The 24,899-nt window shown below is 35.6% G+C and overlaps 1 protein-coding gene across 1 annotated transcript in view; it reads right to left on the bottom strand.

Moving 5' to 3' along the window:
* The window catches only part of LOC144438514 (plasma membrane calcium-transporting ATPase 2-like), a 108,208-nt gene that overhangs the window by 58,878 nt on the left and 24,431 nt on the right, over positions 1–24,899 (bottom strand). The window contains exon 2 of the mRNA XM_078127577.1: positions 11,392–11,540. The gene's annotated coding sequence lies outside the window, so the exon portion shown is untranslated. The remainder of the gene's footprint in view (positions 1–11,391; positions 11,541–24,899) is intronic.

Below are 24,899 nucleotides of genomic sequence, written 5' to 3'. Positions count from 1 at the left end.
CAAGTCTGTGCACGTGGTTCGGTGCCAAGCCTGCAATTTACCGGGACTACTAATAGTACTATTATCTACTAAGTGGAATGTGATTATCATTGACTGTACCAGAGATCCATTGTTATTGAAACCACAATGTCTAATTTAGTACATTTGAACACTCATTGTGCACTGCTGAAACACTTCACGATATCTTTATTTTTATTTATTACGTCAATATTCTTTGTAGTCTATAAACTTTGCTATGTCAGAACACCTTCATACATCAACCTACTTCTTTCAAAGAGAAGCCCAACGAGGACTGCATAACATGTCACTTTTCATTTTTTTTTTATTTCAAGTACCCAGATTTGTTCTGTTCTAAAAACTGCTACAGAAACAAATTTATCCTCATTTCAATCCCTACAATCTAGTCTAATTATATATTTGATCAATGCTTTTTTAATCACACCTTTGTGTATTGACAAAGCTATAAACTGTGGCATAGGATTCTTGAAAAGGTCAAATGTCACAGAGCATAAATATACGTTTATAAAATGCATTACTTATCCAAGCCTCATAAACATTGCATTAACCAAATGTTAGTTAAGAAGGAATGAGTTTACAATATTTCACTGCATTGTACAGTAGACCATTGATATGGACTGATTCAATATGACTTCTACATGCCTGCGCTGCATACATGTACATAGATAGGCAAGGGGGGTGTGTCATAATTTGGGAGTAGACAACATTATTTAGAATGGTCACAGTATGCTGAATGATCAACAATCAGAAAATGAAATGGGGATCATTATTGACATCAGTTAAAGCTACATTATAAAACGTCATTTGTCCGCATAGATTTGTTCTTCCAATGTGTGTTTGTGTCAAGTAATACTTTACTTAGTGTTAACTCTACACATCGTAAGAGAGAAATTACTTATTCAACACAAATATCCATGTTAGTAGCAGTCATATATATAATTGCACACAAATAATATCAGTAAAGAGTTGGGGAGGGAGGGTTAAGATGGTACGATCTATACGATTATGCATTTTACATGACTATTTTCAAGGTTCCCATAAAACATTATATCTTAATAACAGCATGTGAATTTTCATAAAAAAATTTCTGCTATCCCTCATTCTGTTTCCAAGGCTCTAAAATCTTTATACCAAAGAATGTGTAAAGTAAAACCAAATATACTAGGGGCCTGCTATTATGCCTCTCGTTGGATAAGGTGTTTTTTCTTTGAATAGAAAGATTATGTGACACACCCACCTACTTGCAAGTTCATCACTACTAAATGTAAACTGTAATCCCTGTATATACCAAGAGATAATATTTACCTGATAGTAGAGTACAAAATTTCTACTTGAGATATGTAACTGCTTGGTTGACAACAAACTCTCTAGAGTTGTGTAGTTACACCGGGTACATTTCTACAGCATGGCCTAGTCAACTTCCTACTACTCACCATGATAATAACAAGGTCAGTGACGATGTTTCTATAAATACACACAATTTACACAAAACAGTTCCTCTTAGAAAGGTATCGGAACTTTCCTATACTGTGTGGGAGTCGCCCAACCAAGGCAATGGGTTCAAGAAGTCCTGACTATTACTTAGTCCATGTCACCTATCACCAACAACACCACATTAATTTTGACATGGTATCACAATACCGTCATAATACAACAGAATTACTCACAGATATCACTACTTCCCACTTCCTTGTTGTTGTAAGGTGACACCCTGTCTGCAGTTAATTCACCACCATATAAGAAATTAAGTCTTTGAAATGGATTGGGCTAAAACCTGGAACTCAAACTATAAAGTGGGCAACCAACTTTAGTTGTACCACATGTTACATGTGGTGTGTACAAAACCTGAGATATGGGGAAAGGTCTCTTATCTTGATCAGGTCACCTATATCAACACTACCAAGTCATTATGCAATTCAAATAGATTGTCTTAGTTCAGGAATGATGCTAACTAACAGTGGCATCGTACCTAGTCTAGTGCCTATACGGAATCATTACGATTTACACCTCCATAGTTTAGAGACCACGTTGGTATCCAGACTACCATGCATACCCTTCAGCAATCATTCCATGGTGGAATCGTAGAAAGTAGTATATAATAATATAGGCATTTGACACTTGATTTAAAATCAAGGAGTGTGACATGATTGCATATTGTACCCTGCTTTAATAGTTAGCCTGGAGACTTGGTGGTACGGTATATGATCATGTGTAAAGTGACAGCATGATTGTATATGCCAAGACTCTGGGCTACCGGTAATAGTGTCGATCCCTCATGTTCAAGACACACTCCTATTTCAAAACTGTTGTCGATGTGTGTGTGTGTGTGTGTGTGTGTGTGTGTGTGTGTGTGTGTCTGTCTGTCTGTCTGTCTGTCTGTCTGTCTGTCTGTCTGTCTGCCTGTCTGTCTATCTATCTGTTTGTCTGTCCGAGTGAGTGAGTGAGTGACTGAATGAATGAATGAAAATGTCTGTCTGTCTCTGCCTGTCTGTCTCTGCCTGCCTGCCTGTCTGTCTGTGTCTGTCTGTCTGTCTGTCTGACTGACTGACTGACTGACTGACTGACTGACTGTCTCTGTCTATCTGTTCATGCAACTAGCCTGTCTACTTGTTGGATCTGTAACTCTACAATACCATTTCACTACTGGATAACAGTGAATAATTGTAGTGGAGTCACAGATTCTGCAAGTAGACAGACTAACATACAACATATCAAAGGTCATAATATTCCACTGATCCTGTCGTATAACACTGTCTAAACTCACTATTATGTAGGTGCAGGAAATTTCACAAATTCTTTCATACAAATGAATATGACAAATAGCACATGAAACTGGAACACAGTTACACATTTTTGCAAAAAAAATCCAACATCCTTTGAATACATACACCCATATGGACATTCATGTTCTGGGGCCAAGTATGTGTACACCACATGGTTTTTTGGAAGATTCATGGAAAGGGTAAAATAAGAAATAACAGAGGTATCAAAATACATGAACACTTGAGTTTCAAATGTAAAATATTAATCTTGGCCTGAAATCCTTGCAAATGAGGGTTTTGAATTTGCTATTTCCCCATCATTAAGAAATTAAAATTCAAAATCTCCATTCGCATGGACTCTCAGCTATACCGGTATCAATATGTAGTCAGCCTCCATGACTGACTAATCTAATATCCACCAATACTACAGCTGGTTACTGTTATACTCATCTTCATTAATCATTAACAGACAGTTAGTATGCTGTATACAAAAGCTGAAACACAACTAAAACTAAAAAAATATCAGTGCCTGCAAAGTTTCCTCCTGAGACACATTTTGTTTTCTATAATTGGTCTTGGAAAAATTTACTCAACATAAGCATTTGAATGATGGAGTGGACATTTAACAAAAATTTACTGTCAAAGCAACTTCAAAATGTATGCAGTCATACATATTATGTGCATGCAAAAACACACACACACAGGCACGCACACAGGCACGCACACATGCATGCACCTACACACACACACACACACACACACACACACACACACACACATACACACACACACACACACACACACACACACACACACACACACACACACACAATTACTATATTCAACAACGGACTTTTAACTGCATATCTTCTATTGTGAAATGTATCATATTTATGCATGTACCTTCACATCATCAGAGAGATTTTACATTTTGAATTTAAAATAGGTCAAGATAATTTTTGCTTAACTTAGAAATTATTTTGTAATTATTTTTCCTAAGTATATCATTCAGAGGAAGTATTTAATCAATTGTGGATGATTTTAGGAAATAAATAATTTCGAGTCATTAAATTCATCACCAGCAGAATTAAGAAGGAATAAACCCAAAGGAATAGACCGGATTTTAACCTGGCCAGCCCACAATTGCACATGACTTATACAGAAATAACTTTAATCGGAAATGCCATACTACCGACACTTTACTTCATTTTCAGTTAATGCATTTTCTACGTAGAAACTGTGCCTCCAGCGAGACCAGTAATTCTTATGCAAGATCCTCGCAACAACCAGATGTACCATGCGTGACAATGCATGAAAAAACACTAGACTGTACTGTATCTACAAAACAAGCATTTTGGTATGGTACCCATAGACTTTGTTTGCCATCATGTCTGCTTTTCGGAGCATTAATTCATTTTTAGTAATTAACGATATTGATTTACAACTTTCCAATTAACACAAACATCAGTATATCTACGTCACTCTCCCATCACGATTAATAATCTAATGCAAGTGAAAGTGAAAATAATCAAATCGCGTCTTTGTAGAATATTTCCCCTGCATACCTGTCTATCATTAATGTCATCAAAGCCGAATGTGCGGACTACCACCTGCAACACCTTTACGTTGGTAATTTAGCCAGTCCCAAAGTCGGCATGTGTGGGTATGATGCATGGAATATAGAATGTACATACATATTTCCAGATAGACATACAATTGGAACCTAATCAGCTTCTCATTCAGTTACTCCTATCAAGTTTCTCCATCTCCTTTTTAGCTTCTTTCCATTTCAGAATCTACAAAAACATCTGCAGAGAATCCTAAAATAGCTCAAAATACTGAAAAATTCATACCGTTACCGTGGAGATACAGGATCATTGCTATTTGTTTTGTTTTTCATTCTTGTGCCATTTTCATACCCCAGTATCTATGAACGGTATCAATTCATTTATTTAACTTTAAATTGTTCATCAACCATCATGAAGATTTTTGATTTTATGTCTCATTGACTAGGCATATTTATGCCATCTACGAAGATTGCATACTTTCAAGATATATGAAGAGTGCAACATTCAGTAGAAATTCAAAAAATCTGATCGTAACCATGACAACCAGTTGAAATCAGCCAGGCTTGTAATGTGAATGACTTTTGTACAGCAAGATACAATGTACCTGATGTCATATTTACCAGCCATTATCATGGTAGACATTTCGCTTACACAGACAATACACTCAATTTATAGCTTTTTTAGAATCATGACGACTGCTATTCTGTTCTCGACTATACCTTAGTCACCTTCTTGTAGCTTCTAACAAATCATGCCATTTTAATATGTTTCTCTCACTGACCTGTGGATTGCACAAGATTGCAATTCAAAAATAGCGCCAATGGCGTTGTAGTACAACTGTATACAAATTACCCACATGCTGATCCGCGCTACATGTAGGTATAGGTGTTCATTTGCTGAATGTTTATATCCAGCTGGCTTTCCAGTCCTGTTGTTACCTACACCATGTACATCATATGGCTGTTGCTATGGGTGTGGTCTTGTTGCTAGGCACATTTACATACATTTCTTGAATGCTTGTTCACTTGTCTATGAATCCCTGTTGTTATGTTTGTGATATATGCCATTGTTTGGGTGTTGCTATGACTGTGGCCTTGTTGCTAGGGATATTTGCATACATGTTTTGAATGGTTACTCATTTGCCTACCAGATGATGTATTTTTAGCAAAATATACTGGCATTAAGTTGTTACGACGGGCATGTTCATGGTTGCTAGGGTGAATTGTGGCAACATTTTTTAGACAGCATCAGCAGAATAGCATGTTTAGAAACATCTCATCAAATTTCAGCCCCATCCACCAAGTACTTTTTGAGATATGTTTTTGACCAAAATTCACATTTTTACACCTAATTTGCATATCGCTGATAAGACCATTACATGCTTAATAGTTCCTCATCTACACATCCCAAAACACATCTTCATTAAATTTCAGCCCAATCTGCATAGCTTTGGAATTAAAAATTTTTGACCAAAAAGACATCATTTTAGACCTAATTTGTATATTACTGATGGGATCATGTTATGAACAAATCTTAATCTACACACCCCTAAGAATGTTTCCACAACATTTCAGACCAATCTGTCCAGGAGCTTTCGAGTTCCAGTATTTTGACCAAAAATGACATTTTTTAACCCAATCACACATTTGCGAAGCAATCATTTTGCTTTGAACAATTTCCCAACTAGACACTAAAAGTAATATCCCCATCAAATACCAAGGCAATTAGTCTGGCGGTTGTGAGTTTAAGTCACACACACACACACACACACACACACACACACACACACACACACACACACACACACACACACACACACACACACACACACACACACACACACTTCTTTCAAACTTCTTTCCTCTAAATTTTTCTCGGAATCGTTTCACAGAAATCTGTTCATCATATATGTCATTCTTCACATGTGTGGAACTAGACGGCTGGGTTGTAATGAAGTCACAACACAAGCTGTCTTGTCATATCATGTCATGTGGAGGCACTAAGAAGTGTGAAGGTCACCATTCATTTACATCACCTGAAATCAATTTTGCAATCATCGTACATTTCCACTTCAAATATTCATATTAATGACACAAACCAATCTCATTAAACATTTCCGAAAAAATGGGACTTCATTACATGTAATCTTAAAACTATTTTCATTTTTGGTTGTCTCTTTTCTCCAAAAATACATTCCTTGAGAAAAAGTCAGCATTAAAACCTATGTCTATATTACAATGCATCAACTCTACACATTATATTATATTATCAAAAATAATAATCACAACAAAATTAGTTTTCCCTATTTCCAGCGAAAATCAAAACCCTTGAAACTAAAGAATTCACCGCTGTATTATAAGTGATCGGCTACTCATTGACTGTATTCACATGTACCTTGATGTACACGTCAGTGTAGTTGCCTACCGGATACTTACAACGCATACTTAATGTGAGACTAGTCTAAAAATAGACTAAATCAGCTGGTTCAATTTATGGAATAAACGACTGGAAAATTACATAGTAGTATATTGCACTGCAGATGGCAATTATCTCTGAATGAAAATATTTCTCAAACTAATCAATTATCAGAATTTTATTTTCAATTATTCAGCACTGAAAACTCAGTTATTACAGCTGTCATACTTTGTAAGAATGTGATTCAAACTTAGCACAAAGATGGGTCACCTTGATTGAGGTAAGTTTCACCCCCAATACACCCTCACAATCAACCCCTTCATAGTTGAATTTCAGCTGTACAGCTGTGTTACTTTATAAGAATGTCATTAAAACTTAGTACAAAGATGAGCAGCCTTGATCGAGTTGAGTTTAACACCCCACCTCCCACCCCCATCCCCCACCTCACCACCATCCCCTCCTCCCACAACATTGTGTGTTTTACTTGTATATGACTTAACTGTTACTACATGGGAATAAGATATACAAAAAATAATCAAATATATTTATACAAGGGCAAGTGTTACACTTACAATACATGTACTAATATAAATGAAACGCTTCTTGCCATTGAGGCCCTTCAGCTACTAGCTTTTGATAGCATCAACATCAGGCATATATATTTTAGACATAGCAAAAAACTGCACAGTGTTGTGCATGTAAATATTTTGTATTCAGGGAAGAACTGTCACTTCTATTCCTATCACTGTGTATAAATGATCGGTGTTGTGCAAGCAGTCAAACGAACACTGTCGCATGTGTTGTGGAGTCTCAGACATATGGTATGAGTACTAACAATCCTTATCAGGTGCAACACTGTTTAGAGCTCATCTACATAAGGAGAATTGGACAGTTTGACATGTACAATGCCGCCAGCTTAGACAAAGATTATCTGTGCACTTGACGTATATAACATACTACTAACTACAAATGATCATTGCCACTGTCAACTAAACTCTATAGCAAATCTCTGAAATGACAGATACTCAAAAAAAAAGGTCCATCGTAACTTTCTGACTTTTTGAAAACAATCATAATTTATAGCAAAACAAGATAAATCATTGAGGATTAACAATCATTTATGCAGTGAAACATGGGTGATTTCCTCAAAACAACACACGCAAAAAGTTTCCAAAATAAATTTTTCTCCTTCATTTTTCCAGACACAATAACTATCTAATATGCAAATAGAACAGGTCCATTTTTTTGGCTCAGTGATACATTTTCTAAATACAAATGAAAAGTAACACTGACTGACAGCAGACTCAAGGACTTTGCTTGTCCAACAAATTAATGCCAGGATTTCATCAAAAAAGAGAAAAGGAAAAATTGACATGTCTGGCATTAGCGATAGTTTGACAGAGAAAGCCACGGGGGACTCATCCTCAGAAAAACCCACCACTTGAAGTCCAGTGATGACGATACAGTATTTGCCAAAATGTCATAGGTCCCATGGATTGTCTGCTGAGATAAAGGATTCTAATCTAATTAGTCAATGTGCCAGCAATATAAAATTTAATCAAGCAAGCAATGATGTACTGCATCTCGTAGGCATTCACAATAAAATACCTGACTACGACACTATGCTTAACCTTTCCGAAGATACAACTACTTTCGTTAAATTCTTTAAATTTATCTTCTGAAAATAAGCACGGGAAAGCAATACCGGTATACTTCAAGCAAGTGCTTGTCGATTATAAATATAAACTTAAAAAGATGAAGCAGTATGCCCGGAAGGTACATAGTTAAAACGGTGGATTGGAATAGCACTAAAACCCTGAAGGAGTTTTTTTTTATTACTTCTACAGTCCCTGGCCTAATATTCAAATATACACTGGCAATAATAGTAAGAGATTATTTCTTCCTTCCATCATCAAGTGCAATATTACCTCCTTAGTGAGGGCAGAAAAATTGCAGTGGTCCATCAAAATGTCCTTCTCCTCAAATCTAATCACCCATGTTCCATTTCCACATGATATTACTTGGAATGAAACATACATCTTGTGACTACCTACGACCCCTGACCTTTCTCTCTCTTGGCACCTGCCGCTGATTAATAGCGTTTTATCAGTAGCTACAATAATTGCTGTTAAGGCTGTGATTTACTTAGAAGGAGAGAAGAAAAAAAGTCATTTCACATGCAGTTCATGTACAAGTGTATCATAGACCTGGAAATGTAGTCTCAATCACTTGGGTCAGGTCAGATTAATTCCCCAATATTTTTTTACATCCTTGTAGACGACCTCGTAGAGACTGGAAATCAGAAATACAAATACCCGCTCTCAAAATGTTAGTTAAAGGAGAGAATATCCTGGATGTGACCCCGGGAAAATTTCTTTAGATTAATGACTATAGGGCACTTTATTTGATTATCGCTTTTTCTTCCCTCCCGTTATAATACAAAATTCTGTGGGGCAAAACGGCAACAAGACACTCCCAGCAGAATTGCAATGGATCAATGAATATGTCAGTAAAGCTCAATCAAAAATAGTCTCAATTTAGTTAAAAGTACATAGTGAATATCACGGCATTGATTTGCTGCAGGATTTCTGTAGGATTTGACAGGAGACCTTTTAGTCGTATACAGAGTCACAATGGGTAAACATAATGAAATGTCTAACACTTACATCTCATGTAATAGGTGTGGTAACTGAGACGGGGCCCTGCAATTTCTATACAGTTAAAATCATGATTGCATAATCAGATAAGCCCATTTTTCTAATGAATTTGTGATTCCACTAAACAGAGATTCGACAATACATATAGTACATGACATTGAAAAGAAAGCAATTCAACACCATATACTTCTCTGCAACACAAATTGCGTGATGTGATGTACACCGTTCTCTATTAATGCTCTCGGCGATATTTTTCCTTGGATGGTAGTTATCGAATTACATAAATACATGCATGCATTATTTCATTTCCTTGTATGTACAGATTAAAACAAAAAAAAAGTATATTTTAGTTTAAATTTTTATATCTTAACTTTCTCTGTAAATCAAGTGTAGAATTTCAATTTTCTGAAATGAAATTATTACATAGCTTAAGTTTCATTTTTTTCAAATATTGCCCTTTCAGCAATATAACATTTTCAGAGTTTGTCAAATTCAATACTCTGAAAATTATGAAAAATCATTTTGAAAAAATTCTATTTCTTTGACATATTTCCAGCTTTTATTTCCTTGACATATTTCCAGCTTTGAGACTAAAATTTAAAACAAAGTGTAGTCACATGTATTTTACATATATATATATAGGTTATCAAAAAAGAATAGTAAAGTGGCTTGCAAAAGTTCTGATACAGCAGAACAACTTGACAAGCTCCTCTTCCTGTTAATTTTGTTGAAAGATGTACTAATATAACACAGACAGCACCCTGAAAAGTATGACAGCTGCATACAGCAGTGAATCTTATTGGAATCTAAGTTATGTTCTTGACATAAATATTCCTTTCTGCATTAAACTTGTAGAGTAGAGCAGACCAACTTTAACGTTCAAAGTCTATATATCTGTCTAGTCATTTCAAAAGACTAATTGTATGCATGCAATGAATTTATCTATCTATGCAGGCCTTACAATGCTAAGAGAACACAAAATGAGGATGCTTCTAAAAAAACATGGACACATGTACTTTTGTGACACATGGCACTGTATATCAGAATTTACAGTGGCTAACAATAAGGGCAATCACCATGCAGCAATCCAATCCACGAGGCAAGCACAGGATTGAAACCAGTGACACATCCCACCTTCTACCATGAATATCCTAAATTCTTGTCATATTCACATACTTTGTAGTAACTGTAGAAGAAGCCGGGTCGGCATGAATATTCAAAATCCGCTAAGAGCTAAAGACAGCACACATTGGCAGTAACACACTTAGCCTCTGCTATGGGGCTAGGTAAGGTTATTTTATTGTTTATGATGAATTAAAGATATTATTACAGTACAAGTGAGCTACTCTTTGATGGCTACTGTAATTCAATAGAAACATTTCAAGGACAGTTTATAAGCTCCATTTTATCACTTATCATACGGAAATAAGCTAATTTTCGGAATATTGTTCTCCTTTAAAAACAACAACAACAACAACAACAACAATAACAACAACAAGACAGAAGTGTACACAAGAGACTGACAAGTGCATGGCCAGCCATTTGCATTTTGCAAGGCAGGAGTTGACGGGCTTTCACACTCACAGGATCATTTTGTGTTTAGTCAAATCACTTAATATCATTATGCACAGAAGAAACACAGCACCGTTAATCTCATAGCAAAAATGACGTTTTTTCCCAAAAAAACCCTAGTTGTAAAATGACTGTAAATCCCTGACATCAATATTCCAAACTCAAAAGTCACCTCAGACGAGCCAAAAAAAAAAATTAAATGTTTCTATTTGTCATCGTAGAGATTCTAGGCTATTATGTATATGTCATGTATTCAGTTCATAATGTAGTCAGTCAGAGTGAAGTGAAGGAAATTTACCTCACATAGATTGTCAGTTTGAATCAGCTTCTAAATGTCACCTCTCAATGCTGAATCCATTATCATTATCAAAGTAGGGCACTCAACAACGTTTGGCTTACCTCCGATTTCAAAGTTGGCAATCTCAGCAATATACCATGAAGAAAATGCTTAGAATAACACAGCAATACCATGCCCATGGAAGACTTAATATGTCCAAAGGATTTCCCACAATGCACAGGGGCTATGACTGTCTTGTCTCTTGGTTGAACTGAAGGAAAAGCAAAGATTAGCCAGTGTGTTGAGAAGGCATATATAGAGCCAGCGTAATAAATGCATTCAAACAAGACCTTGTACAACTGCTTAAACCTGTACAGTCAGCTATAAAAACACCATATTTTTTTCTTCAAAATTTATGATAATATATTATCTACAAAGATAAAATTTAGCAAATTTGATATCCAATATTGAACAGGCATGTCCAGAAAATAATCTTCTAATCGATGGTTATAAGTCTATTTAAGATAATACTAGATACAACAGTGAATTCTGTAGTGGATTACATAAGCAGAGCGTGACTTGAACTCACAATCTGTGGCTGATTAAATTTCATAACGCTAGTATGTATGGCAAAAATTTGATAACAATTAACATGAATTCTTTGGCATTGTCTGTGACAGTAAGTGATTGGCATGGTAATATTGTACTAATTAACATTATTGTATACGTCTGAAATGTAATGTCTATGTCATTCACTGCAAGGCAAATATTAATGAGGTAACGTAGATCAAACAATGCACTATAATAAGCCCTGAATGTTTTTTTTGTTTTTGAAAATTAATTCTGAGGGGCACATACTGAAATATTCAGGATGTGATGAACACGTTTCTGTCGTCCCTTTCTTTTTTTCCTATCAATCAATTTCACAAATTGATTGATGTTTCCTCATTCTAAATCTGACTGTCTCAAGTTCTAATTTTCTTGCTCCCTTTCATCTTTCCATCTATATGTATATCTAGCTTTTTTATCCACTCTCACGCTCTCGTTTTAAATTAGAACTCTTTTTTTTTTTATGTCTAAATAGTTAAGTTTGTGATAATCCTCTTGCTTGCTGACCAGAAATCTGTGTTTCAGTTTTATTTTAGTTGTTGATAAAGTTCATGGGGGGGGGGGGGGGGGATGTATAGGAGGAGGGAAGGGTGTTGCCAATTCATTTTTTTTACTAGTTCCCTTCTTGAATGAAATATAATCTTTTAATAAAATAAGACCATCCCATTGATAACAAGACTAGAAATCTCATATTTTGGACCATTCTATTAATTCCTAGCAATCCATTTCACTGCACACTATACTCATTGCATTAGTATTAAAATGAAGTGCTACTAAATCTAATTAATATGATGCCTAACGAATGTACATATCAAGTACATAGAGCAGTCTAGTCATAATTTAATCAAGACTGCGTGATTCACAACACCTCACTACACAATTCTATTTTTTTTCATTTTTTTTTCCGAAGCAATCTTAGAATTCTGAAGTTGTATATCCTGTGTAGCATGACATACATATATTCATGTAATATATATAAATATAGATTAAGTGTATGCTCTTTGAATTGCATTAATAATACATATTTTAATTTACTATTTTTCCTGGCAAGGCCAACTTGTTGTTACCATGATACCATACCATAAATGTTCATTCACCTGCCAAGTGCACATTTCCTTGGCGATAACAAAGATGCCATACGATGAAATTAGAGCAATTTAGTAAGTACGAATTTGTACACAGCAAGATGTCACAGTGCCTAGCTCTACATGTTCATCAACTCGCTGCCCGTTTATTTGGCTACAGAGAAGTCCAATTTGATAAAAAATCTTAGCAAAGTACAAAAATATTAATATGCAGAAAAATTGGAATGTACAAAAATATGACTACTTAAATTTACATGAACCATAACTGTTCTGTGTAACTTAGTAGTAACAGTAATAAAATTAAAACTAAACAACAAAGTACAATGCAAGTACACAACAGCTTAAATTTTCAACCAGTTTCATGCCTAAACAGGCTTTTTTTTTCAAACTTTCATGAATAGTACTACACCATCATCTGCACAATTAATTTGTACGTTTATATAGCTTTAAAAAGGTCAAGAACCACACAATGCAATATAAGCAATCTACAGCAATTACAAAAGACACATTGTCAAATATGTAAATTTTGGGTCCAGGGATCCGGGAAAGTGACAAATTCATCAATTCTCATATTAATGTAAATATGTCTGAATTATGATATTTTCTTGTATCTCTGCCATGAAAAGTTGAAATACTGCTCATCACCAGATACTGCTGATATTTATAATCATGTGCAGAGCTTCAGATATGAAAAATAGCACCCCATAGTGTTTGAAATACTGTTAATGTCACAGCGATATGAACCTAAATCATTATTTATCGAGAACTAATTGCCTGATTATGAGAATCGTGTGTAACTACCAAATGATGATGCTGAATACTTAAACATTCCAGCAAATACACAAACTGTAGACTGACAGATGCTATTGAAATCAACACATGGAAAAGTGCCTGGAAATATTGACGGCATCCAAAACGAACGATCCTATCAAAACCATGTATTTCTAAACATACAATTCATGCAGCAAATGCTATTCAAAAACAACATGGCACACAACACGGTATATATATATCTACATGTATGTTGCAATGAAAATGTGTATGAATGACAACAATGCATGTGTATTTCTTTTTTTATTCAGAATGAACTCACAAACTTTCTATTATATACATGGGCTGCAGTATGTTAACATTTATCAAAGCTGCACGAATTGTTGGTATTGAGTTGCATTTATTGTATATCATGTCAAAACAAATATGTATAATAGCTTTCCATTGGAATTCACCTCACTGCAACTGTCTGACTCTGCTTTCTTCACGAGTCTGGATCATCAAACAGCTTTCAACTGTAAGCCCAAGAATTTCTCCTCATCAGCTATAAGCTTCCCTCATTAAGGACAACTATCCATAGATGTATCGATTGTCAATATTGTATATACGAGATGAGAGAAGTGTATTCTCTTATGACATTGTTCTCTTGTAATGTTTTGTATCATCAAGATATGGTGTGTCGAACACACATTTGTGATCTTCCATGTGCAAGTTGGCCATATTTCGCGAGGGAAAGCTACGTCAAAGCCATCTGCTTTTGCTTTGGAACGACACAAACAGGAATTAGGTCACTTACTACAGAGTACTTCTGTAGCTATAAATTTTGGTAGCAAAGCCGGGAATCAAAATGGAGAGATTTGGTGAATACTAACAGGTAGATTTTAACCACTTACCAAAATGGAAATCACAATAGATTTAAAAAAATTGACTGAAAAAAAAGGATAGCGTTGACATCAGAATGGAAAGTACATTCTTATGTTAACAGCATGACTGATTGTGAAGAATTTAACGACTGCAGTACACCTGTTGTGCTATAGGGCAAGTAGGAAAAAAGTTCATCATAAAATAGTATATATAACGATCACCCACACTTTTCCGCAAAAAAAACAACCTTTGAACAAATTATTTTAATATGGTACTATAGAAAATAATTTTAACCTTGATATCTTGCCCACTAGAAAATTTTGTAAACTTTTGGTCACAACTGGTTGAAGGAGACTAAATTTTGGGAGAATTAAATTTAAAAATCTTTGGCATTGAATTAGTTAGTATATATAGTTACAAAAAAGACACTATAAGTATAAATACATAAATCTGTGCATGTTTGTTTTTTGTCATCTCTGATGACAATTTCAAGTTTATTGTTTGCCTCTTGTAGATGAAACAGATAAAACATTTTAAAAAAAAGAAATCAGGTATAAGAATTGAAGCTGAACAGTTCATGTTTGGTTGGAAAGTGCGAGACAACTACATGATTAATATGAAGAGATCATTATCAGACCAAAAAAACGATGTAAGATATAAGATTCAATCAGTAAAAGCTAGGTAAGATATAACTTTACGATTCACACAGTCTGTTTCATGGCTAAATTACAGATCGTTGTTGTTGTTGTTCCACATGATCAGGTTCAATGTAAATTTTTAATGACTATGATCAGACATGGTAGATTTGATTGGAATTATCTATAGCAGTACACCTACAAACACTTCAGGACTGTAAATAACTATCAAAAGTGAAACTTTCAGTAAAGCTTGGTAACCATTAGTTTGGTTTTGCCTCGTTTCATCCAGGGTTAAAGTCATATATGTGAGATCGGCGCATAAAATTTCATTTCCAAATCACTTGTGATAGTCGAAATAGGGCAAACAAGCGAACTGTCTCCTCCACTAAGGTGTCAAATTAAACGCTAACACTGATGTATGGTTGAAGTTCACAGCTCAGTAGGAAAGACTAATATTGGGAAACATTTTCTAGGGAGGTTTTTTATAAAGAAGTACTTAATTCCAATTCGTACTTGTAAATACTAAAATCAAGTGAATACAAAACTATGATTTTAACATTCATGCGACACAAACCGTAAACTGACTGTACACAATTAACATGTATGATTCATCTCAAATGTCAGGACATATCAACCGTCTGATCAGGTGCTGTACAGTTTGATAATCTGGCTATTTCACTTCCTCAATGACAAAGGGCGTTCTTTTGGCCTTATAAAAATGTAGCATCATATATGAAAATAGTGAAGACCTCTGACATACATCTGTAGCCCTTTTTTCTGATTCCCTAGAAAAATAGACTGATAGTTTGAATATAATTTCTATTTTTAGGAAACATAACTGCACTAAAACATACATGTGCAGGTAAAATGTAACATAATCATTTTTATGAGAAAAGTAAAGGCAAGATGAACCTGGTGAAATACATCACGACCTTTCCAATCAAAGGCTTACTAAGTCTTCAAGATAGAGACCTCTTTCCCACAAACTGCAACCTGTACGTTGTAAAGTACAGTTTACGGTAGGTAGGTAAAATCTACTCTAGTCCCCCAAGTTAGTTTAGAGGAGTTCCCCACCAAACTAATATACTATTCCCCTTTCCACCAGGGTCCCTGAGGGAGATATTTGTTTGAACACAAAAAAACTACAAGTTGGGGGGAAAACAGGATTTCAAAAATGTTTGGAAACTTAATCTAATCAATTTTTACATGATTTTACATCCAATTGTTAGCGAGGGTCCCAAACCTTAGCAAAAACACTGAGTAACTTTTTTTTGAAAACCCCTACCTCTACAGATTCACTCACCACCTAATTTTTATACATGGAACATAATCCTCTCAATCAAAAACAAGGACCCAGAAATTCACAGCTGGATCAACCTTTATACCTACCTTGGGTTGAGAATACAAATACAGACAAACAAACCACTGAGAGATGTGGTTTACATGGTTAAAACCCAGTATAAAAGTGACTCTAATGTGTATTCTAAACATCTTTCTGTACTGTACACATCATGTATATGCTTTGTATCTTGTTCAGTTGTCATGTGTATATTAAAATTCACATAGAACTGTATTACATTTGTTTTTTATTTCATATCTGTCCATATCATGGCGTAAAAACACACACCTACAAACTACTCACAGTGTATAGACCAGGGAATCCAAGAACTATGCATGCAATGAATGACACAGTGTATAGATCAGGGAATCCAAGAACTGTGCATGCAATCATGACACAGTGTATAGACCAGGGAATCCAAGAACTATGCATGCAATGAATGACACAGTGTATAGACCAGGGAATCCAAGAACTACGCATGCAATCATGACACAGTGTAGACCAGGGAATCCAAGAACTACGCATGCAATCATGACACAGTGTATAGACCAGGGAATCCAAGAACTATGCATGCAATGAATGACACAGTGTATAGACCAGGGAATCCAAGAACTATGCATGCAATCATGACACAGTGTATAGACCAGGGAATCCAAGAACTATGCATGCAATCATGACACAGTGTATAGACCAGGGAATCCAAGAACTATGCATGCTCCACACACACACACGTCAGCACCTTGCAGTGAGTATAAAGTTTCCACATAGCATTACCAAGTTTATGCATGACATGAAGTTTTGTCTGTGATCTTGATGTCAACGGTGTACCCAAAACGTCAACGCATCATTTATTTAGTTTGCAATCATACATATAAAGATCTCATAGTTACAAGTTAACAGTAAGATGATTCACTTTAATAGTATGTGACAGACCCTGGAATTCCAGTTAGTACATGACAGACCCTGGAGTTTCAGTTAGTACATGACAGACCCTGGAGTTTCAGTTAGTACATGACATACCCTGGAATTTCAGTTAGTACATGACAGACCCTGGAATTTCAGTTAGTACATGACAGACCCTGGAATTTCAGTTAGTACATGACAGACCCTGGAATTTCAGTTAGTACATGACAGACCCTGGAATTTCAGTTAGTACATGACAGACCCTGGAGTTTCAGTTAGTACATGACATACCCTGCAATTTCAGTTGGTACAAGACAGACCCTGGAATTTCAGTTAGTACATGACAGACCCTGGAATTTCAGTTGGTACAAGACAGACCCTGGAATTTCAGTTAGTACATGACAGACCCTGGAATTTCAGTTAGTACAAGACAGACCCTGGAGTTTCAGTTAGTACATGACAGACCCTGGAATTACAGTTGGTACGTGACAGACCCTGGAGTTTCAGTTAGTACATGACAGACCCTGGAGTTTCAGTTAGTACATGACATACCCTGGAATTTCAGTTGGTACATGACATACCCTGGAATTTCAGTTAGTACATGACATACCCTGGAATTTCAGTTAGTACATGACAGACCCTGGAATTTCAGTTGGTACAAGACAGACCCTGGAATTTCAGTTGGTACATGACATACCCTGGAATTTCAGTTAGTACATGACAGACCCTGGAATTTCAGTTGGTACATGACATACCCTGGAACTTCAGTTAGTACAAGACAGACCCTGGAACTTCAATTAGTACATGACAGACCCTGGAATTTCAGTTAGTACATGACAGACCCTGGAGTTTCAGTTAGTACAAGACAGACCCTGGAATTTCAGTTGGTACATGATACGACAAACCCTGGAACTTCAATTAGTACATGACAGACCCTGGAATTTCAGTTAATACATGACAAACCCTGGAACTTCAATTAGTACATGACATACCCTGGAACTTCAGTTGGTACATGACAGACCCTGGAGTTTCAGTTAGTACATGACAGACCCTGGAGTTTCAGTTAGTACATGACAGACCCTGGAGTTTCAGTTAGTACATGACAGACCCTACAATTTCAGTTAGTACATGACAGACCCTGGAGTCCAGGGACTATAGCCTGGGTAGTAGAATAACAAACATCTTCATTTGAAACAAAAAATTGCCAATGGTATTGTAGCACAACTGCATATTACATGTATAAGTATGACACGTGTCTCTTGACATCTTTGAGAAAAAAGGCGTATACTAAAATTCATGTAAGCAAAAAAAGATGTTTCACTGATAGAACTAGTCTGTAAGATACAACATTCATGCCACACTATCAAACAGGACTCACAAGTTTGATAGGACTGAACAACATAATGTATTTTACAGTCTCCACAATTCGCAAGAACAAACATCCTTCAAACTATATATGTTACTATATCTGAATGAACTTCCTCTCCACAAGTGTGACAATAAAACAGTTAACCTATTATCTACATTCACAATCAAGTCACATGCAATCCTAGTGATAGTTTTCAAGTCAAGTATTACCGTGATGCAGGAAGTGATTTTTTTACCAAGGGGTCACATTTCAATGACTTCCTGGCGGTTACATACGAATGGCAATAAATCTACACGATTTGTATCTCTACACGACATCAAATACACTGTACATCACCTACTTCTACCATCAATACTTCCACTTTCCACATTTATTCAACTAAAGGACCAATTCATGTATCAGCTAGCTAGCCATCCTTAAACCCCAACCCCCTTCTCTTAATAAATCTATAGCTTTGAATTAGGTAAGTGTACATGTATCTCTACAAGAAATGGCATATCTCACCTACTTCTGCCATCAATACTTCCACACACAGAATTATGTCAACTACAGAACCTACATTTGTATTCATGTATCACATCAGCTATAGGTATCCTCAGCTTTGGGGACCTACAAGAGTCATTTTCAGCATCCTGTGTAAACTCTCTGAAATAGAGTTTAAAACTTGCCAAATCTGGCCTAGAAGATGCCTCAGCTGTACACTGGGGCTTGGCATCATGGGGAAATAAACAAAATTAGGAGCTTAATTTACCATAAATGATCATGGTATCATTTGGGTATGGATAGCTTCATCAAAATTTCCCTGGTTTCAAAGACATCACTTGTTATGAAAAAAACACATATTGTCAACATTTCGACTGCTTTTATGCGAAATCACCATGGCTTGTCCAATCAGAAAGGTGCTTCCAATAGGCATTTAACATGAATATCACAGCATTTAACATCCAATGTCATTAAACATTCTAAAGACTGTTTGATATGTGCATTTAAGTATAATGTATATGATGGTTTTTTTTTATCTAACACTAGTATCTAGACATCACTACTAACTGAAATATTACAAGTCTATGACGATGATGATTATACGTTCAAAGTCTAACTCTTGAAAGTATTGAAGCAGGGAAAATTTTCTGAGAAATGTTTACATATTGCAAGATTTCTAGAGCTGGCCATGAAATACTCATTCATTATCAAACGAAAAAAACAACTCTGATCCAAAATAGTGAAACGTGATCACTAATGGTAAAATATATATAGCTAGGAGGCAACAGTAAATATCTATGCATGATTGCAAGAACCAATGCATGCAATGATGTTATGATATTGGATTAAATTCATATACCTCATGTAGTAAAATACATAAACATATTTCATATTTGTCATATGTCTTCCACGCATTCCATTCAAATTATTTCATATCTGGAAAACACAGCCTCCTTCATTTTAATCAAAAATATCAAAGCAATACTTAACGTTTAGTACACATAAAATATGTCATCCATTAATCTTTGCCAGTGAAATCAAAGACTTTCAAATTAGGTAAAATGGCGGTAAATCATTAATCACAGAGCTAGAACAGTTCATTCTAAATTTACAACTACCTGCTACAAAAAACAACGATGATTGAAAGGGTTTTTGTTGTTGTTGTTTATTCTCAGACCATATTGTTGAAAGTATTATGACTGATGGCAATGTGTGGGTGTAACCGATCTGCCACTCTGAGTTCTACAAGGACAACACCAAGGTCGCGTAGAAGTAATCATGTCCTATATATAATTTCTTGGTGAATAAGTGGCACGGAAAATTTGAGATATAAGCATATGTTTTACTAGGTTTTTAGTTCCACAGAATACCTGAAATATTTATGTAATGCATTCATGATATATAAATGCAGACATGCATTCACATACATTCATACATACATACATACATACATACATACATACATACATACATACATACACGTATGTACGTATGTACGTACGTACGTACGTACGTATACGTACGTACGTATACATACATACATACATACATACATACATACATACATACATACATACATACATCCATACATACATACATACATACATACATTCATACATACATACATACATACATACATACATACATACATACATACATACATGATCATTGACAAATTAATGGCATATTAAATGGAATTTAATAGTATCTTTCAGCTAAAATTCACCGCATTCTCATTTATCATATTGGCCAGGTTATTCAGAAACTGGACAATACAATGATGTATTATCATGTCAAATTGAAATATCTTACGGCACATGTCACTATCATACCACTGCTACATATGTATGGTGTACATGTATTTCTGCATATCATATTATCGTGTACCACTGTTAAATAAGCCTGTGTTGCAGCACAACACACTACCATGTACCACTGCTAAATAAGCCTGTGTTGCAGCACATCACACTACCGCACCATGTACCACTGCTTCATCTGCCTGTGTTGCAGAACAACACATGCCATATACAATGCCACATCTGGCTGAGTTGCAGCACAACACGTACACTTACACTGCTACATCTGTGTTGCAGCACAACACTACCATGCATCACTGCAACATTTGCCTGTATTGCAGCACAATACACTACCATGTATCACTGCGACATCTGCCCATGTTGCAGCACAATACAATAATACATATCGCTGGGACATCTGCCTGTGTCGCAGCGCTATGTAGTATTAGTACATTTACCTGAAAGAGTTCACTTACAACCTGACTACAAAATGTATTTTACTACTATGCATAGATATTAACATGTAAATTCAAACCCAGCTTTACCCAATATAGTAACACGGCATTGATTTTTTCTGTATATCCACTTACAATACAAATATAGAGATACACACTAATCACCTCTTTGTCATTGTGCCAACACGACCCCTTAATATGCTACATCAAACACTATACAATATATTTTAATTTTAGTCATCTATTAGGAAATAAACCAATCTGTGGACATCATAAACACATTGTTAAAATTGACAAAGACAAATGCCCTCCTAAATTATTCAGTAGTATCTTCCTGTCCATCTTTATCCACCAAATTCTAAGTTCAGTCAGTATGTCATGACCTATGTATAGACTAGTCCATTTGATGAAAAGGGGTGCTCTACATGCTCTAAAAAGAGTGCATTGTTCTGTACAAAGATAAGGTTAACATATTTACTAGACTGCACTGCAAATTACTTTTAAATTAAAGTAAATACAAATTTACCTATTGTAATTATGTTAATCGACTCATTTATATGCAGACCATGACTGTAATTTGCCAGTACATTTGTAACATTGATTTTTAATTCAAGTGAATGTACCGTACTTCACACACAGCTGATTGCAATAGAGGCCATAATTATGTACATTGAGTTATTTACAAAATGTACAGACAAGGTTACAAGCCACCAATATTAATGAGAATCTGGCAATGACAATTTCCTAAATTACCTCTGATAAAGCATACATAATTGACAATGCATAATAATGTCCAATGAAATACCTTTGACTCCGAGTCTTTCCCATCATCCCTACCGTCATACATACCATACAATATAGAAAGACAGACAGACAGACAGACAGAGACAGACAGACAGATGGACGGACAGAGACAGATGGACAGACAGACAGACAGACAGACAGACAGACAGACGGACGGATGGATGGACAGACGGAGGGATGGACAGACAGGCAGGCGGACGGACGGATGGATGGACATACAGACAGATGGACGGATGGACAGACAGACAGACACAGAGACGACATAGACAGACAGAGTCTGACAGACCGACAGAAACAGAGACAGTCAGACAGACAAAGATAACCTTTTGCATAGAACTTGAAGCATACTTTCATGACTGAAGTTGGGCTTCCTACTAGTGCACAATTTCCAGTGTTCTGCCCTCAATAGAGAACAAGGAACACTGCTGGCTGTACAATTAGTTTTGATTAGTTGTATTTATACATGTAAGTACTAGCTAAAATGTTACACTTAAACTTTCTCCTCGTGACACTCGTTATACATTGACTGTTAGCTTCAAGACAGTGTGCATGTGCTGCACAGAAAATCGGTTCAAACCTGATGAAAGGCAAAAATGACCTAAATTCAAATCCATTGCGCAGTTTTCTCATGAGGACAGAAACTTTAAACTGGATCGATTCAGTTCTACAGGTTTAATTTTAGGTATACATTTACAATTTCAAGCTATTGTTTACCAGAGATTACTTGCACTGGTGTGTGCACATCAGTATCTCCTCTAAGCCAATATGACGCACCACTGACGCACACAATTTGTATAGTGACGCACCAAAATTTGATGTTCCCCTATCTCTTACTATGTGATGACTCTCAAGAAATCCCAGCTTTTTCTCATTTTGACTCACAACAACAACATTTGGCTATCATTAGAGAGCACACTGGTGCACACACTACTAACGTTATTTGTACTGCAGTGCAATACTGAAAACATTGCATACCTTCATGCAAATAATATGGTAATGAGGACACAATTGTTCATTCTCCACAAAAGCACAAGATCACAGTGTCATTCTTATGGAAATTTGTTATTTCGGATAAAAATATGTAATAATTACAGAACCCCATGCCATGTGAGTCAGTGTGGGTACTCAGGGGTATGTTGCAGTGATTTCTGTCACACTTTCACTCCCTATGCTCATGAAAGTACTACCGCAGAAAACACTGCAATCACTCATGCAAATACCCAAGTACGCCACACTTGCGTATCATGAGGTTCTGTCACGTTATGTGGCTGTTTAGCACACTCTACCTTTAAAACTTAGTGACATAAATAAATAGTTTCGATAGAAAGACTACTTTACATATAAAGCAGCAACATTCTTTGTAAAGTTCATAAACTTTAAGGATAGGGAAACGATATCAATAAAAGCGTTGAATCGACACTGAGACATTTCATTGTATTGTGTGAGTACTTTGAAGATTGGATTGATATATTGAATTCTCAGGGAATGAAATAGTAGGGACTATTTCAAGATTATTTCAAGATTTTTGAAAACCAAGACATCTTAAGACAGAAATATGAGTATCTTTCTCATTACAGAATTACCTACGTAACATATACCAATTGTAATTTACATGCTCACTATAATTTGCTAGACTATACTTCAGTTTTTGATTACTTCAAAATTTAAAGGGTTAAAATTTCATCTTGCATTCAACCTGTAACGTCAAATGTAAAATAAGTATGAATTATAGTTTACTGAATTTTAATACTATTGTAAAAGTGATCTATATTTCTGAATAGCTACAAACAAGAGAACCCTTACGAGTGAATCTAAATGGAATATTGTTACATGTAGCTACATACAACAAAATGACAGAACTCTGTGTACACAGCTCATGGCATTTACATGACATTACAGGTACAAGACCCCATCTGTTTATTATGCATAAACTGTGCAATATTCATAAAAATGATAACAAAAATCAACAGAAAGCTTGATTACTATGATAGACTTCAGCCATCTATGTCAGTTTATTAACACAGAATACACAGACAGAATAATATATGACCAAAAAAAAACTACAATATTTACATCACAGCCAGTAAACAGTTATCCATTACAATGATACACAGCAGTAGTTACATGTAGACCATACAATACACTCATATTTATATTATTTGGCAACCTAAACAGTAGCTTGAAATTGTAAATGTATACCTAAAATTAAACCTGAAGAACTGAATCGATCCAGTTCAAAGTTTCTGTCCTCATGAGAAAACTGCGCAATGGATTTGAATTTAGGTCATTTTTGCCTTTCATCAGGTTTGAACTGATTTACTAAATTTCTATCACAATATGGTTGGTCATGTTCTGTCCCTATCCCTCCCTATGTTATGTCATATACCATCTGTCTGGATAATCCCACTATTCAATCACATTGATAGCTTTCATTTCAGACTTCCGTGCCTATCCAAAATCAAGCCATTGTTGCATACAAAAGAGATCTCTGAAATAAACTGTTTACAAAAAGTA

The sequence above is a fragment of the Glandiceps talaboti genome, chromosome 1 (genome assembly GCF_964340395.1).
Source record: "Glandiceps talaboti chromosome 1, keGlaTala1.1, whole genome shotgun sequence".
NCBI classification, from domain to species: domain Eukaryota; kingdom Metazoa; phylum Hemichordata; class Enteropneusta; family Spengelidae; genus Glandiceps; species Glandiceps talaboti.
Note: the sequence above shows the minus strand (reverse complement) of the source record. Positions and strands in the feature narration are given on the sequence as shown.